The sequence below is a fragment of the Pinus tabuliformis genome, chromosome 4_2 (assembly GCF_031772625.1).
Source record: "Pinus tabuliformis cultivar Carrire ecotype Pingquan chromosome 4_2, CPIR1, whole genome shotgun sequence".
Lineage (NCBI taxonomy): Eukaryota > Viridiplantae > Streptophyta > Pinopsida > Pinales > Pinaceae > Pinus > Pinus tabuliformis.
This window is the reverse complement of record NC_142304.1, coordinates 689,072,240-689,090,939: the sequence shown is the minus strand read 5'-3', so window position 1 is coordinate 689,090,939 and position 18,700 is coordinate 689,072,240.

Below are 18,700 nucleotides of genomic sequence, written 5' to 3'. Positions count from 1 at the left end.
CTCTGTCCCTAGGAGAAGGCCTTGGGCATTGCTCAACTGATTTAGTCACTTTCCTGTTGCATTCCCCTATTGGGCTCGGGATGCTGAGTGACAGAGTGGGAGTAGTCCCAGAAGAATTGGAATCCCATACTTTATTCGCGATGCTTTGCTTTCAGCGGTTCTGAGCCGGCAAGTGAGCCTCCGCCGACCGGTGCTTCTTCTTCCTTTCTTGGCCGCCCAAGACACACCTGGTATTGATTATCGAATATTCTCGCCAGGGAGCTGCAACGTTGCGTAGAGTCAAAAATAGAAATACGCGAGTGCCATGGGACAGAGGGGGAAACCATAAATAATACACTCAAATCAAATGCGAGCGGTTGCTAAATGAATGGCTGGATAAAAGATAGATTATAAAGACTTTTTAACATGAACAATGTTAAATTTAGCATTTTTAAAAATAACTCAATTTGCGATGACTTTAGTTAACCTCAGAGATTTCTCTTTAACACTTTAAAAATAACTCAATTTGCGATGACTTTAGTTAACCTGACAGATTATTCTTTAACACTTTTCCTTAATTTGGAGGACTAATACTTATCGTCATTTAATCTGATCTAAATATTAATGAGATTTATATTACTGATCAAAAACTTGTTTTACTGTTTTTTTATTGGTAACTTGAGTGTTTAACCAAATAAACTCCTTATTGCCTATCTTTTTATAAGCGACCCTTTTTAATTAAATCTCCGATCACTATTTTCTATGTTTTATTATTATCATTTTTAATCTTATTTCTTTATTATCTTACTTTTCAAAATATTTTCAGACAAGGTAATAATGAGCCATAAACAATATGGCGAATATCTATTTCAATGAAGAACCATTTTATTATAATTAAACTTTTCTCCAATCAAATCTTTTGAAACAGAAGAGTTTAAAAATCAACTTGTCATTGAATATGGACCGTATCATACCTGGACTACTTTCAAATCTCTACCCAACCTCTACCCAACAATGGCTCCCAACGGTTACACTTTCTCACTACTCACGGCGGCGTGGCTACGGTTGTAGATGCCACTAGACGCAATGATAGAGAGGGTTGCAACACTCTTCCTCTTAATTTGGCGGCTAAACTGAGCTCAGCTACGGCTGCTCGGATGGCAGAATGGCTCACGGCAGTGGTGGTCACGGCTTACGGTGCTTCTGGTTTTGGTACTCTCACTTCTTCGAAAACGCCATAATCTTTCTTCTGTTTTCTTCAAATACAATGGTTCACGGCAGCTGCAACTGCTCCTTGATCTTTCTTCTGTTTTCTTCAAATAGACTCCCTTAACAAACGATGAATAGAAAACCGCTATGCAAACTCAGCTCGACCCGGTTGCCGCGGCAGCTAGACAAAGCGCAGTTGGGAGTTTATCAGTGGCAGTGGTTGTGCCAACAATGGCTCTTCGCAGCGCTTTATTAAGGCCACGGCAGAAAGTCCCTTTCTCTAGATTGCAGGTTTTGCAGAAAGTCCCTTTATTAATGAATTGCTTGATTCAATAATTTAAGGTTTTAAGATTATAAGGACTCAAAACAAGATTATAAATACTCAAAACAACAAAAATAAATAAATAAATGCTAATCTTAACTTACATATACAATTAAAAAAAAATATTTTTCTAAAAATATTTCAATCCAACAAATTTAACTTCCAGAAAATAACTCAATCTAATAGCTAACCTGTTGCAAAATAAATATAATTACTCACTCTGAACTCAATTTAATAGCTAGCTGAAGTGGATAACTTCTGTTAACAAGAAAAATATTCTCCCACATAGATGACGTGTGTGTGAGCGGCAAGCACATCATGTTATTCAAGAAGAGCATAGGTTGTGGTTGTTTAAAAAGAGAACGTTGGAACATGGGTCTAAAGGAGTGCTCTGTTTTGAGTTTTTCCAATTGTATGTGTAATTTGTGAACGTAGGTGTGGAGTGCTCATAGAGTGTTGAATATGGTAGGTGCCAGTATTATCAAAGTCAAGTTTAACTATCAAATGTTTATTTGATTTTATAATATATGATTAATTATAAGTTTGTTTGTTTCTTGTTTTTTTTTTTTTTAAATACAATTATGGTTTTTAATTAAATTTAAATTATATAGCTTATAGGATTTTAAAGATATATAATTTATTGAATTTATTTATATAATTAAAAAAATCAAAATATTATCTAAAATTATATAGTGAAATTTTAATTTAAAAAATCATTGAATAATTTTACTCATATAAATGGTAAAAAGGCAAGTAAAAGTAATTACACATAAGTTGATTTTTGTGGCAGAAGCGCGGAGTTCAAGGGCGATACTTAGAGTTTCTTATTGTTTGGTATTTAGGGTTTCTTATTGTTTGGTTTTTTCCTTCTCTCAGGATAACATTTAACCATTGCTTCGATCATCCAATGCTTTCCCTTATTCATCATGTCCTCATATTCATATGTTGTTCTCACATCGTGCATGGGGTTATTAAATAATCCGGTAAATTTGGCATGTTTCTTGTTACGGTTTTATAGGATTAGGTGGTTAAATTTGGTAAATTCACGTTATCCTCTATTTTTAATGGATGAGGAGGACCTCATAGGTTATGAGCCTGAATCTTCACTCATCCATTTGGACATTTGGCTCATTCTTCTTGGTTCCCTGGGTCCCCATTGTTCTCGTCCGACTATCGCTCTCTTATCCTTCTGGCCTTCGATATGGCTCGTGAGCCCCCTCCAAACACCAATGCTCCCCCTATGCCTTCACCTGTGTCGGTTCTTGGTCGAGGTTTCAACACATGTCACGCTCCTCAAGGTTGGAGTTTGGAAACTATTAGGCCGATTTGGAGTCCAAGTCCTTCTCGTCTTATTTCCATTGCTGACATTCTCCATGGTCGCTAAGAGTTTGTCGGCGACGCTTCTGGGGTCTCAAGCGGTGGTGATTTTGTTAGGGGCTTCAACAGAGGTAAAAGCCTGGTTGTTTTGAGCAGGGCCAATATTCAAATGTTGGACTACAGTCATTTTCAAACCCTCTTTCCTTTGCTCCTAGTCACCCTCACTTTGCACCTCCCCAACCCCACAATTTCTCTATTCTGTCTGTATAACTTATACGATTATCCCATGAAACCTATTTTGTTTTTCGCCCTAGCAAAACCTCAAATTTGTGAAGCCTAGATTAAAGAAGCTCAAGTGCCTTCGCCAGAAGAACCACAGTCGTGACACTCTTGTTTTGGGTGAAGACGCTAGAATGGAGCAAGATGGGGTTTTGGCTTCATTATCGTTAGTTGGTTGGGTGCAGGGTTGTCATTTTTCAATTTAATACCTCAGCTCGTGGGTCTCTCAAGGTGTTGCTCCATTTGTACATGTTCCTCTTGAATTGGAAATTCTTCATAAGGGTTAGATTCATCTGAAGTTTTCCCATGAAGAAGATACAAATTCTGTGGTAGGTCATTTCTGGCATATTGAATCCTCTCTAATTATTTTTCGTTTCTAGACTCCCCTCTTTGATGCAAGGCCTAAATAATCTGATATCATGCCTATTTGGGTTATACTTTTGGTGGATGAAGTTCTCCAAGATCTGGGCAATTGCTTGGGAACATATTTAACGCATGATGACTCGTATCTTACCTTAAGTATTTTGTCAATTGCTTACATCTTTTTGTTGGTGAATCTCAAGGAAGGTCTTCTAGCGGAAATGGAATTGGGGGAAGGGGAATCAAAAATTCAGGAATTGGACTATAAAGGGGTCCCTTTCCATTATCATTGCTGCCATAAGTATGACCATCTGGTTAAAAATTGTCCTATGGTTCAATCAATTTCTAAGGACGGGGACAATATGTTTTGGGAGGATGTTGGTCTTCCAAATGGTCCTCCTTCCTCAAGAGGTACTACATCTATCCCCTTGAGGCGCATGGACGATCTGGTCTCGATGGCCATTGCACCAATGCTAGATGCCATGGCTGTGGATGGAGAGGTGGTAGTTCCTCTAGAGGCCCTTGTTATAGGCACCTTCTCTCCTCCTCCCTATATTGTTTCAAATGGTTGTTTTGATGCCTCAACTTTTGATAATCAATTCGTGGGTTTTATTTCTAAAAAACCCTAAACACCTATCTACACCTCTGTTCTAACCCAATCCCTTTGTAAATTGACTATTCCTCCATGCGACCAATAAAACCCCTTGATATAGGCACCTTCTCTCCTCCTCCCTATATTGTTTCAAATGGTTGTTTTGATGCCTCAACTTTTGATAATCAATTCGTGGGTTTTATTTCTAAAAAACCCTAAACACCTATCTACACCTCTGTTCTAACCCAATCCCTTTGTAAATTGACTATTCCTCCATGCGACCAATAAAACCCCTTGATTGCCCCTTCCCAATCATTATCATATATCCCGAGTCAAGAATCCTCCTATAATCTTCAGCCTCGCTTGAATGGTCAATTTATAAGTCACAAGAACTTGGGTTGGGAGAAATACAACCATTTTGCTCGACGTCCCTGGGCCGGGACCAAAAATTTCACATCAATTTGGCTAAGGAGCGTGCAAGGGTGGATATGGCCGTCAGGCGACAAGCTTCAATCTCTGGGGTTCTTAGAGAAATTACAACCCTGCTCCCCTCCTCTGTTCCCTTATGACATTGCTCTCGTTCAATTGCAGGGGGCTTGCGAGTCTTCCCAAATCACTCGCATGAAACATATTATTGATTCAGAATCTCTAGATATTATTTTTCTTCAAGAGATGTTGGGGTTTGGAGTTTCAATTGTTCAGTGTTTGGGAAACTTGTTGCGAGGCTAACTTTTCTAGTTTATTGGTGTTATCAATCATTTTAGTGGTTTGGTGGTGGGTTGGCATAACTGCTCATTTAATATTATTAACTCTTGGAGTACTCCAGCGAGGCTAGGAGTGGAGTTATTCTCTGAAGAACTGGCTCATCCAATTTCTTTTCTAATGTTTATGGTCCCTCTATAAACCATCGTCCTTTTTGGGAGGCTTTCTTCAATAGTGCCATTGTCAAACCACCTTATCTCATTATTGGGGGGTATTTTGATATATCAATGAGTGCTGCTAAATCCGGGGGGAAGGGCAATCCCAGACCCACTAGCTATTTTTTTTATATGAATCCCTGATCTCTCATTCTTTGATTGACCTAGCTCCATTAAACATTAGTCCTTCTTGGCAAAATAAATAGACTGGTTCAACGCGTTTTTCTAAACGCCTTGATCACTTCCTTATTTATGAGAATTTCCTGAGTCAATTTCAAAATATCAAGCAGTGGATTGCGACTGGTGGTATTTTTTACCATTCTTCTATTTTTTCGAATTAAAAGGAGCTTTCCACAAACCTATTGCTTCATTCAAATTCAATTCTTCTTGGTTGAAGAGTGCTTCTTTCACTGAAATGGTTATAGAGTAGTGGGTTCACTTTTCCCCTTTGTCTGGCCTTTTTGCAGGGCAACATTTTGTGAAAAACCCTAAGCATATCAAATGGTCCTCTAAAGAATGGGCCTCTACAAAGAGGATTTCCGAGGATAGAGAACTCAAAGAAATTGAAGGAAAAATTGATTTGTTTACCTCAGCAGCAGATGCGGGTTTTTCTTCTAATTCGACTAGGGATCTCCTTTTCCAGTTAGAAAAGACAAAAAAATAGGATTTGCGAGAGGTGGAGTGACGATTAAAGAGCCGATTTATATGGCTTGAATGTGGTGATAATAATACCAAATTCTTTCATGCATTTGCAAGAGGTCATAAAATGGAAAATATTATATGGGTATTAAAGGCATCCAATGGTAGTGCAATTTCCTCTTTCTCGGAAGTGGCTTCTAGGGCTGTAAATCACTTTAAAATTTCGTTCAATGCTCAGGAGGAGGTGAATATTGCGAAGTCCATTCAAACTGCACTTCCCTTTCCCCGTTTCTTGGGTGAGGAAGAAAATAAGGAAATTATGGCTAAAGTATCTTAGGAAGAACTTAAAGTTGTCCTTCAAAGTTTTCAAGAGCCGGATGGCTAGGGCATAGAATTTTATTTATGGCTTTATCATATACCAGGGAAATACTTGTTGGCCATTTTTGAGGAATTTCATAGGAATAATATATCCTTCCAGCTTTAAATTCCACTTTCATTACTTTGATCCGCAAGGTGGACTCTCCCAACTCATTTTTGGATTTCACGCCAACATCACTATTTAATGTGATTTACAAAGTGATCTCAAAAGTGATTTTTCTTTGATTAAACCTATACTTTCAACATCCATTTCAAAGGAACAATTTTGGTTTCTGGAGGGTAGAAAAATTCATGAAGCCATGAGGGTGGCCCAAAAGAGTCTTCACGGTCTAAAGACGATGAATCTTAAAGGGGCAATTTTCAAGCTGGATTTATCAAAGGCATATGACCGAGTTAGATGGATATACCTTCATCTAGTACTTACTCATCTGGGTTTCTATCTTGAATCTATTAATTGGATCATGAGTTGCATTCAAACTACCTCTTTTGTTGTGCTTATAAATGGTGCAACCTCTCCTTTCTTTCATGCTCAAAGGGGTCTTCGGCATGGTTTTCCTTTATCACCTCTTATTTTTCTTCTCATTGTGGAGGGTCTCAGTCGTCTCTTGGGCAAGGCAAAATTTTCTGGTTCATTTCATATATGTTTGGTTTCTCGTTCTCTCGCCATCTCACATCTCCTTTTTGTGGATGACATCCTTATTTTATGCAATGGGGATCTAGGTGAGGTGGGGGTCCTAAAAGATATCCTAAACCTTCTTGGGAAAGCGTCGCGAATGCTTGTCAACTATCAAAAATCTTCTCTTCTATTAGTAAATCCAGAACCACCCAAGATGTGTGTATATTCATATTTACATAATTATTCATTATTTTATTGAATTTTGAGAACATGTGTGTTGAAAATGATATTAACAATGCTCGATAACTAATTTATTTTTGTTTAGTAGCTGGTGACATATACAACCTTGGGTGTGAAGTCTTTTCAAAATATAGAAGGATACATAAGAGGGTTTTCAAGATTTTTAACGAAGGAAAGAGCAGACAAAGACTTCTTCAACATAAAAAAGAAATTGCAGGAAAGCCATACTCAAAAGCCACCCAAAACCCAACAACATTAAACATACTTTTCATTTTAATGATTCAAATCTAAAATATAAAATACATTTTTCAAAATTTATTGTAAAAAATTAAAAATAATATTAGAAAAAATTTATAATAATCATATATATATATATATAGAGTAATAATACAGAAACTATTTATACCATCATTTATAAAAAAAGAAGAAGCAACAATAGACCTATTATTATGATATGGATTAAAGACAACAAAAAAAATCAATGGAGCCAACATCTTGACGAGACCAAGTGAGTTCTGGCTCAACTTATTGATGTTACAAAGGAGAATTTCCCAGATGTATACATATTTTTAAATTTTGAATCTTTAATTACAAACCATTTTAACTTATATTATTATTTAAAATACAGACAATAAAGCCAATTTCAATAATAATTTTAAATATATATTAATTTAGTTATTAATTTTTTTATAAAATATAAATTAATTTTAATTTTTTAACGCAACTTTATATAATAATTATATAAATTATAAATAACTTAAAATTAAATCATTTCCCTAATATAATTATATTTTAATCTCAATCAAACATGATAAATACATATTACTTTGTTTCTTACAAAAAAAAAAAAAAGGGTGTAAAACTAACTCCAAATTTTATGAAAAATACATATTGAAAATCCAAAATATAATTACATTGATATTTATAAATAAAAAATTAAAATTTACATTAGTTGATTTTTCTTAAAAACATATTAAAGATTGTATTTCTACTACCTTTAGTTTACTACCTTTATTTTATAATACATAGAATCACCTTATATTCCATTTTCCTAAATACATAGGTTAGAAAAACCTTATTTATGGTAGGTAATTCTGTATGTGTTGTTCCCAAAATGTCTCAAAAAAAAAAAAAAAGGGTGTAAAACTAACTCCAAATTTTATGAAAAATACATATTGAAAATCCAAAATATAATTACATTGATATTTATAAATAAAAAATTAAAACTTACAGTGTTCTAATAGTTGATTTTTCTTAAAAACATATTAAAGAATGTATTTCTACTACCTTTATTTTATAATACATAGAATCACCTTATATTCCATTTTCCTAAATACATAGGTTAGAAAAACCTTATTTATGGTAGGTAATTATATATGTGTTGTTCCCAAAATGTCTCGCTGCAAGGCAAGTCAAAAGTTAATAATTTCGCAGGAATACTTGGAAAATAGTCTCCAAATCCAAGCTTGAGGTATAAACTAACCACATTACATGGATCATGTACTTCATTTTGACTTTGTTGGTTATCTTATATGTCTCATAAGATCTTTTTTGTTATATCTCATATACACAAATGCTATGGCATGTCTGCCTTAAAGGCAATTAATTTGAGGGTTATGGAAAATTTATTGAGTGTTCCATGCAACTTAAAATCAAGATTTATGATACAATAAGTTTTGTGTGTTATAGTCATTTTGCTTTTTTTCCTCATGATAAAAATATAGAATTTTTTAACATAACTATGCTATTGAAAGATAATTTTTTAATTATTTTTTTTTGATAAAGAGTTAATTTATTATCAAAAATCACTCTTAAAAGACAATATTTTAAACCAACATGAAAAGAGTAATAACCATAAATGTTAAACAAAAACAAGTAAAGAGAAATCCAAAATCTAACTCTAATACACACCCTTACTTACACCCTTCACATCGTCGTTATAGAATGGCAGCATCCTCCTTGGCTGCCCAAAGGATACGATGATCTATTTTCCTATCTGGACATGTTGGAGCAAGAAAAAAAGGCCAAATCGAAGCACTGCAAGAAGTTCCAACCCCTGTCACCAAGCAACCAACATGACTAGGTCCCTCATTAGGCTTCATATGCCTCTATAGTCTTTTAGTTTCCATAGTTATTTTAATTTTCCAGTGAATCTAAAACGACCTCAAACTATCATATGAATTTTCCAAGGGATCATCTAGTTTACCTTTCACGGGAAGATGGTACCTCACACATTTTCTTCATACTAGAATAGGCATTTTGCAGACAACTATTCGTCTTAACACAAGCTTATCTAGCTCACCTCAACTTGTACTCTATATAAATCATTTTTGATAATATTATGTTCTATGCTTTCTTACAAAAAAATCTTATTTTTAAGCTTATTTCATTTTGCTCCTCTTTTCTTTTTAATTTTATTGCAGGTTGTTTTTTTTTGGTACTCTCTTCTTTTTTAATTGCATTATGTCATTTTCAGAGGAGTTTGTTTTTTATTTTTTAGATTTTCTTAGTACATTTATGTTGATCTTTTCCCGATGTGTTTTTTTTAATATGAATTAAAAAATAATAATAAATACATTTTAAAGTAATATGTAGGAATAAATTTTGAGTTTTTTTTTTTTTTTTTTTTTTTTTTTTTTTAAGCATAGTCTTAATAGGTCATGGTTTTAATTAACTAGTAATTTTAATTGAAAAAAATATTAATGTTATTGGTAGTATCTCTCTTTTATTCTAGATTCAATTTTAACATTTTTGTTTGGTTTCCAATGTCACAATTGTTGGAATATTAATTCCTACGTGTCTTAGTTGTGATTTTCTATGTAAACAATCTGTTCCTATTCTATAGGAGTGATTTCCTTAGTTTAGTTCGTGGTTGAGATATTCTCTCAACCAACTGATTGTGTGTCCAAGATAGTTTCCCTATATTGAGACAACACTTCTTGTATATATATAATATTATATTTGATTAATGATATACAGTTTTTCCTGATGAAAATTTAACATGGGATCAGAGCCCCTTAGGGCCTGGCCCCTCCTGGGCTGAGGGAAATAAGAGAGGGTATTTGTTTTAAGAGTATTTTTATTTTTATTTTTATTTATGTTTGCAGCATGTATTTTTTTTTAGTTTGTCCATCATATTCTTAAGTAGAGAAGTGTGCATCGAGGAGAGACACGACCATATGGAGAAGACTCATTGCAGTGTGGTGAGTGGATTTGCTGGTAAATTCCGCCTTGGTTGGCAGCTGCAGAGGTGCTGCTCCTTGTTCGTGGTGACAACTGTGTGGAGGTTGCTGTTGGAGCGAGGCATCTGCTGTTGAGAGTCCGTTCCTCACAATCGCTTCCATGAATCGGGATCGGTGGTGCCTTGTTTGCAATGAAGGGATTGGATACCCATGTGACCAGTGGCTGTTCGGAGGACGCTGGCTGAGTGGTGGCACAGTGGTGGCTGTAGTGTCGTCCTTCGTGGCTCAAGTGAAGGAGCTTGTTGTTAAGGAGCCCGTCGTGGCAGTTAATCTCTCTGCCACTACCGTGAGGAGGAGGACGCATTCACCTTGTTGGCACGTAAATATTGGAGAGAAGTAAAAAGCCTGACGTGACGGTTAAGCTTGCGCATCCTGTGTGGAGAATGTTGTCCATCCTGAACATCGCCAATAGGAAAGCCACTATTTTGTAGTATTTAATGGGTGGCTTGTTTGACCCAATCAGGAATGGCAGAGCTCGAAGGAAGCTGCATTGGAATGAGCCGCGTTGGATCATAAAAGACTAGCCCCGACAACCGTGTTGTGTGAAGCTTGTTCATCGCAGATTAAGTGCACGGAGCTATGTTTAGAATGTTTTGAAGTTTGTTGTTGAGAGGGGTAGCCAGTAGGTGCCACTGGGACGAGGTCGATAGCAAATCAGTTGCATGTATCTGGTTGTGAAGCCGAGGAGAGTGGGCTGATTGGCGAGTTCTTGCTGGAACCTATAAGTCGAGCGTGGAGCGCAACAATAGTTGACTGGAGAGGAATAAGATTGTTAGAGATTTTAAGTCGAAGGTGGCAGCTGTAGGGAGGATCTATTGGAGGTCTAATCCACTGTGTTGGCCAATCGTGCTGACCACCTAGTGGTGAGGTCACACTCGTAGAATGCCTGCATTGATGCTGACTATGGCTAAGTGATAAAGTCATGTGAATCTACATTGGATCTTGCTTGTGGCTAGGTCGTGGCCTGCCTGTTGTGATTTTTTTTCTTTGTTGTGCTATCGGTTTTCTAAATTGGTACCGGTTGAGAAAACCTGTGCATTAGGAAAAGCATTATGCTGCTTTGAGAGCTATGAGGAGACTACCTACTAGACAACATAATAGATAAATTGACTGATTGAAAAGGGTACGATTGGTGGAAACATCATTAAAATCGATATCAACTATTTGAATCATCAAGTCTCATGGTGTGCATCGCCAGTGCAATGAGGAGAAGCTTGCAGACCTGTTAAGAAGCTGCATTGATGAGCAACAATGTGCCACATCCAAGCCCATAACATACATTGCAGTATTGGCCATTTTTTTGTTTTTGTTTTATGAGATGAAACTAACTTTTTCACAACAATGACGCATACTAGTTTATGTGTTCTTGAATTTTGTAAGTGGAACATGTTGAGTCTGATCAAATCATCATGTAAATGCGATTAGTTAGAATTGATCACTCTAGTAATTGCTAATTGAAGTTAGAAAGATTCAATATGAAAGCACTAAGTATGATTCTATAAGAAGTTGGTTGATGCAGCAATAGATGGAAAAACAAAGTAAATATTGGGTGTTGAAATAAAGTAGACTCATAGTATATGTCACATACATTAGTAAGCAAGTCTAGGATGTTTTTTAGTGGTCGTTGTAAAGTATGTACCTGGTAACTCCAAGAGCTGGAGTGTGAAATGTAAGCCTGATAAGGCATGTGTACCCCCACAGTTCGTGGTAATCTAAAAACCACTTTGCATTTGTAGTGTTGGTTTGTGGTAAGCCAAAAACCACATGTAAGAGTGAAGTGGGACAGAGATTCCTGTTGGCATGGTTTAGGGTTAGTTGAGAAAACCCTTGGCCTGGTTGAGTCAGGCCTTTAGTGAGCCTTAGTGGCTGGAGTGCCCTAGTGGCAAGTTTGTGGCCCAAAGTGGCTGGAGTGCCTTCATGGCTGAGTTGAGCCTTCATGGCTGTGTTGAGCCTTTGTAGTTGTGTTAAGCCTTGGTGGCATGGTTGAGGATGATCCAATAAAACCCAGAGCATGGTTACAGGTAATTCGATAAAACCCATGATGATATTGGAGGGGGATTTAGGTACAGGTACATGTGTGCAGTTACAATGGTTGACAGGAACAATGTATGTGAAGGACATCCTACAAGACTAGCAGTTGCAATGGTTAGCACCCATGCATTTCGGTGGATGGTTGCTCCTTTATATGGACATCAACATATTCTTTTGGTATTTTTTACCACAGCTAGGCTTTGCATATTGATATCAAGACAAGTACTCATTAAGGGGGTGTGTTGGAATATTAATCCCTACTTGTCTCAGTTGTGATTTTCTATGTAAACAGTCTGTTCCTATTCTATAGGAGTGGTTTCCCTAGTTTTGTGTGTGGTTGAGATATTCTCTCAACCAACTGTTTGTGTGTCCAAGATAGTTTCCCTATATTGAGAAAACACTTCCTGTATATATGTAATATTATATTTGATTAATGATATACAAATTTCCTGACGGAAATTTAACAACAATTTTAAACAAGTCAAGATTTTAATTGCATCCTAGAAAAGGAAGGGAGTTGTTGCTAATGCTAAAATATTTCACATAATTATTAGGATCATTCATGGTTACTATAAAAATTTACTTTTTCTTTATATGAATAATTGGATAAAGATGTAGGTGACCTATATTCCTCTCTATTATCTATGAGTACATCATTTGAGATTTTATGTACTCCCAACATTTTGGATATTAGAAGTTTTTTTAGATCTACAACAACGTGCATGAGACTCCCTTCTTTCAACTATTTCTTGTGTACTTGTGCAGTGAAGAGTGAATCTCTTCTTCAAATTGAAGTTATAAATAAATATGTCAATATCTCATTTTAAAATGTCAATGCAGTGATGATTTATCCTTTTTCTCTTCTTTCTATTTTTGTCAATCTATTTCTAGACCCCCATTTCCATTTATATACACATTAAATGGGTGTGTAGCAATAACATTCCAATATACTTCAAGATCTATAAATCATTCATTTTCTTTGTTAATCTTTATAACTCTTGCATTTTGAAACAAGTAAGCACATGGATATTTATTCCCCAAAAGACATACGATGGTAGCTCAATAAAGGGTTTAACCATGGTGTAATGTACCCAATTCTTCACACTCTAGTTGAGCCTTTCATAATTCCACAAACTTTAACATTAAGATGTCTAAACAACCTCTTGCCACACCCGTGTAGTAAAAGAGCATGAAACAGAACAATGGTTCATTGATTATTCATCAACCTCACATTAAATAGGTGCGCAACTATCATATACCATTGTATAAGTTCTATAACTTTCTCATTTTGCATCTCAGATCATATGAACAGTTCAAACTTCAGACTCCTTTTTCAATATATCGTTGGTTCGCCTTGTTGGAAAACATTGATAAATCCAACCACTAGCATTAAAAGCAGAACCTAGTGTATTCTAGAGAAGTAGGCAGAAGTCTGAAGAGCTGGATAGCTTCCTAGAGAAGCCACTACCCCAGCGACTCCAGAAGATTCTTCATCCTGTATTAATACCTGTTTGATCGATGAATGGAAGCAAGTTGTGGAGTTCAAATTCTGTGTTGTGTTTATGTGTTTGCGTCCCTGCTTTGTCTGATATGGTATCAGAGAGAGGTTGAGGGTTGAGTGTGAGAGCCCGCTGTGTGTGCAAGTCGAGCATTGAGAGGGTGCTGAGTAAGAGCTGTGAGCTCGGTGTTGGTGAGCCGTGCAAAGGAGGGCTCAGCTGTGTGCTGTGGTGGAGGTTGCAGCAGCCGTTGTGGTGAAGAGTGCGATCCTGAAAGAGTTGTGCGGTGAGGGAAAACTAAACACTCACCAGTTGCTTGATATCAGTCCATCATTTTCTTTGGCTTATGGTGTTTTATCATGGTTAAGATTCTGTCATAGCGTCTCTCTACCAAATTTTTTTATAATCTGTGTTGTGTTAAGGTGTGAAGAAAACAGTTTTGCTGGAGTTGTTTGAGCTCTGTGCTGGCTGTTCAACTATACCAAATGGATTAGATTGCCCTTGGGTTTGATTAGCAAGGATGCCTTCATGTTTCCCTCAGCGAAGGTCTTTGTTGCGTCAATTTTTTTTTTTCTATTTGTCTATTAATGCACAAGCTTCGCTTGCCAAGGTTGCGTTCAGAATCGTTGGCAGTGCGCTTCCCCCTCGTAGCTACATGAATACATACATGCTTGATTTGAGTGCTTATTGAGAATTTTACTTTAGGAATTTGAGATAAGATACTCGTAGAATGCACAAGGTTGATTTGTTTTCCTAGAGAAATTTTGAGATTTGAAGTCGCAGTTGACCGGTGGATATTCTTTTCAGTTTTCAGATGCTAAGGCAGTTTCAAATGCACCTAGTGAGTCTGGAGTTCTGGTTTTCTTGAATATGTAAGCATTGTGATATTTTCTACCTTTTGGGAAAAGGAGAACAATTCATTTAAAACTTTCAAGTAAATAATCGTTCATTAGCAACAAAAAAATAAAAAAAAAAATTGCATTTTGGTGATTGGAGAAAGTTTTTCATCATGGAAAAATTGTTTCTTGATACTTATATGAATGAATCCACCAAACTTGATGGAGAAAATTATGTGAATTGGAAATTCAAGTTAATGACTATTTTAGAAGGAAATAATTTGTGGTCCATTGTGAGTGGGGATGAGCCCAAACCCACTATTGCAGGTTCTATTCTAGATTGGGAGAGAAGGGAGACAAAAGCAAAGGTGTTGCTGCGTATGTCCGTAAAGGACAACATTATTCCTCACATCAGAGATTGCAAGACATCAAAAGAAACATGGGATATGCTGAAGGGTTTGTATGAAACAAAAAATACAAACCAAATCTTGTTTTTGAAGACTAAGCTTTTATCTCTAAAAATGGAAGCAAATGAAAATATAAGCAATTTCATATCTTGTGTCAAAGATTTAAGTGATAAGTTAGGAGATATTGGTGAAAAGGTGTCTAGTACTGACTTAGTCACCATCATATTAAATGGCTTAGTGCAAGATTATCAAATTTTTGTTTCAAGTCTTGCAGCTAGAGAGAAACCCCCTACATTTGATGAATTGACAGGAATTCTTCTACAAGAGGAGGAGAGGATGAAGAGCTTTAATTTGGGCTCTAGTAGTTCAGATTTGGCATTGGTGGCTAGGGGTAAATATCCATACAGAGGCAAGCCACGGGACAAGAAAAAAGGAGGCAAGTTTCAAGCAAAACAAAAGGGTATGACACAATCTAAATTTCCAATCCATAAGAGAAATGATGAGTGTTATTATTGAGGCAAACCTGGGCATCATTCTAAACATTGTTATAAAAGGAAATAAAATGAGTCTAGGCAAAGAAACAGAAGGCATAATGGAAATTTTGTGGACAAGGATACCTCAATCAATGATGGATTTAGAAATCTCAAATTGTTTGTTTCTGATGTTGCATTGTCTGTAGAAAATGATGATAAGAATGCTTGGTTCATTGATTCTGGTGCATCACTCCATATGTCTTGTAATAAGGAGTGGTTTGATGAATATCATGAAAACATTGATGGAACATATGTTTGTCTAGGAGATAACATATCACTTAAAGTTCAAGGTTATGGAGTAATAGGTGTGAATTTGCCTGATGGACAAGAGAAACAGATCCATAATGTGATGTATGTTCTTGATATCAAAAAGAATTTAATTTCTGTTTCTTCTATTACTGACCAAGATTTGAAGGTGGAATTTGTTAAATCACAATGTGTAGTAAAAGACATTCAAGATAAGTACAAGGTTATTGCCACAGGAACCAGAGTTGGAGGCTTGTATAAGCTGGATGTGACCAGGAAAAGTCATCAAGCATTGGCATCTACAACAATATCAATAATAGATTTATGGCATCAAAGGTATGGACATCTAAATCACAAAGATTTAATGCTACTTCAAAAGAACACTATGGTTGAAGGGCTTCCTGTCTTGAAAAATGATCTCATGTTGAATGTGAAGCATGTGTACTTAGCAAGCAACATAGGGAGGAATTTCCTATACATAAAGAAAAAAGGCAAAGGGAAATACTTGAATTAATTCATACTGATGTATGTGGACCTATGAAAACTAGATCTATTGGTGGAGCATGTTATTTTCTTATTTTTGTGGATGATAGATCTAGATATACATGGGTTTATTTCATAAGAAAGAAGAGTGATGTTTTTGAGTACTTTAAAAAATTTAAGAATATGGTAGAAAAACAAACTGGTAATTACATCAAAATTTTGAGATCTGATCAAGGGGGAGAATTCAAATCAAGAGAATTTAATCAATATTGTAAAAGCAATGGGATTCTACAACAATTTACAGTGCCACATACACCTCAACAAAATGGAGTTGCTGAGAGGAAAAATAGAACACTATTTGAATGTGCACGTAGTATGCTTCAAGGTAAAAATATCTCTAATGTTTTTTGGGCTGAAGCCATTAATACTACTATTTATTTGAAAAATAGGAGTCCAACCAAAAGTTTAGAGCTTAAAACACTTTTTGAAGCATTTTATGGGTACAAACCAAAAGTGACTCATTTAAGAGTTTTTGGTTGCAAGGCATTTGCTCATATTACAAAAGATGAAAGAAGAAAACTTGATGCAAAGTCAATTAAGTGCATATTTATTGGTTATTGTGATAATCGGAAAGCATACAAGTTGTTTGATCTCAGTACTCATAGACTGCTTGCAAGTAGGGATGTGGTGTTTCATGAGAATGCAAATGAAGATGATAAAATAAATAATACTAGTGTGTGGCATGATATTGATGATTATGATACAAGTGTTGAACAAGAACAAGAACAAGCATAGGAACAGGTACAAGTTTAAGAGCAAGTAAAATCAAGCAGTGATGACACTCCAAAGAGAGGAGAGGAGACTTTGCAAACCCGAAAGAAAGATGAAAGTAGTTAAACTCCAAGAAGGTCATCACATCAAAGTCAGGTACCTGTAAGGTATAAAGATTATGCATTAATGTCTCATGTTATGAATGTTGTAGAACCTTTAAGCTATGAAGAAGCTAAAGAATATGAAGAATGGAGAGATGCAATGAATGAAGAATATAACTCTATAATGAAAAATGACACATGGGAATTAACAGAATTGCCTAAAAACAAAGTTCCCATAGGATGAAAATGGCTTTATAAATCAAAATTTGATGTTGATGGAAGTATTGATAAACATAAAGCTAGATTGGTTGCAAAAGGATATTCACAAAAGGAGGGAATTTATTATGAAGATACTTTTGCACATGTAGCTAAGTTGAACACAATTAGAATCATGATTTCATTAGCTACAAAATATAATTGGAAAATGCATCAGTTAGATGTCAAATCTACATTTTTGAATGGTGAGTTAAAAGAAGAAGTTTATTTAGTTCAACCTGAAGGGTTTGTAAAACAAGGACAGGAGCATATGGTTTGCAGGTTAAAGAAAGCTTTACATGGTTTGAAACAAGCACCAAGATCATGGTATGTGAAAATTGATTCTTTCTTTTATGAGAAGCAAAAATGATCCTAACTTATACATCAAGGAAGATGAAGGCAAGAATGTTGCTTTAATATTTGTATATGTTGATGATCTTATCATAATAGGAAATGCATGCAAGTTGATTGAAGAAATTAAAAATCAGTTGTCACATGTATTTGAGATGAAGGATCTTGGTGAATTGCATTATTGTTTAGGTCTTGAAGTTTGGAGGGAACCTGGTAAGACACTAATCACACAAAGCAAATATACAAGGGAAATCCTTAAAAGATTCAATATGATTGAATGCAAAGCAACATCTACTCCTTTAGAACAAAATGTCAAATTGTGCAGTGATGATGGAACCAAAGAGGTGAATGGAACTATGTACCGTCAACTGGTGGGAAGTCTGAACTATCTCACCACTACCAGGCCAGATATAGTATATTCTGTTAGCATACTTAGTCAGTTCATGGCTAAGCCTTGTGAAAGCCATTGGAAAGAAGCAAAGAAAGTCCTTCGATATCTGAAAGGAACACTTAATTTTGGTATTATGTATACTGATGAATTTGATGTTAAATTGGCAGGTTATTCTGATTCTGACTGGGCTGGAAATCTAGATGATAGAAAATCTACTACTGGATACGTGTTCAATATTGGTTCAGGACCAATAATCGTACTCTGGCAACTTTACGTAAGGCAGAGTTTGGTTTTTTGGGGGTGATAGTGGAAAAGTTGACAGATAAGTTTTCTTCACTGTCACTCTACAAAACCGTACATGAGAACCTTCAAGTTCTGAATCTCCACACCTCATGAATTCGATCAACAATCCAAAAGCTCTAAGTCTATTTATGGATGGTCTAATTCTTCAATTGTTGAATCCTATGAAGCAATGAGTTAGTCTCTAGTTTATTTATAGAGACCAATCCGTTCTTATTTCGAGTTCTCCATAACATAACTTCGGTATCATGGAGTAGTAAGAAACAACCAATTGTTTCATTGTCATCCACTGAAGCTGAATATAAAGCATTATGCAGTGCTACCTGTGAAGCAATATGGCTTAGGAGGATACTTGAAGATGTTGGAGAAACACAACAAGCACCTATAGTAATCAGATGTGACATTCAAA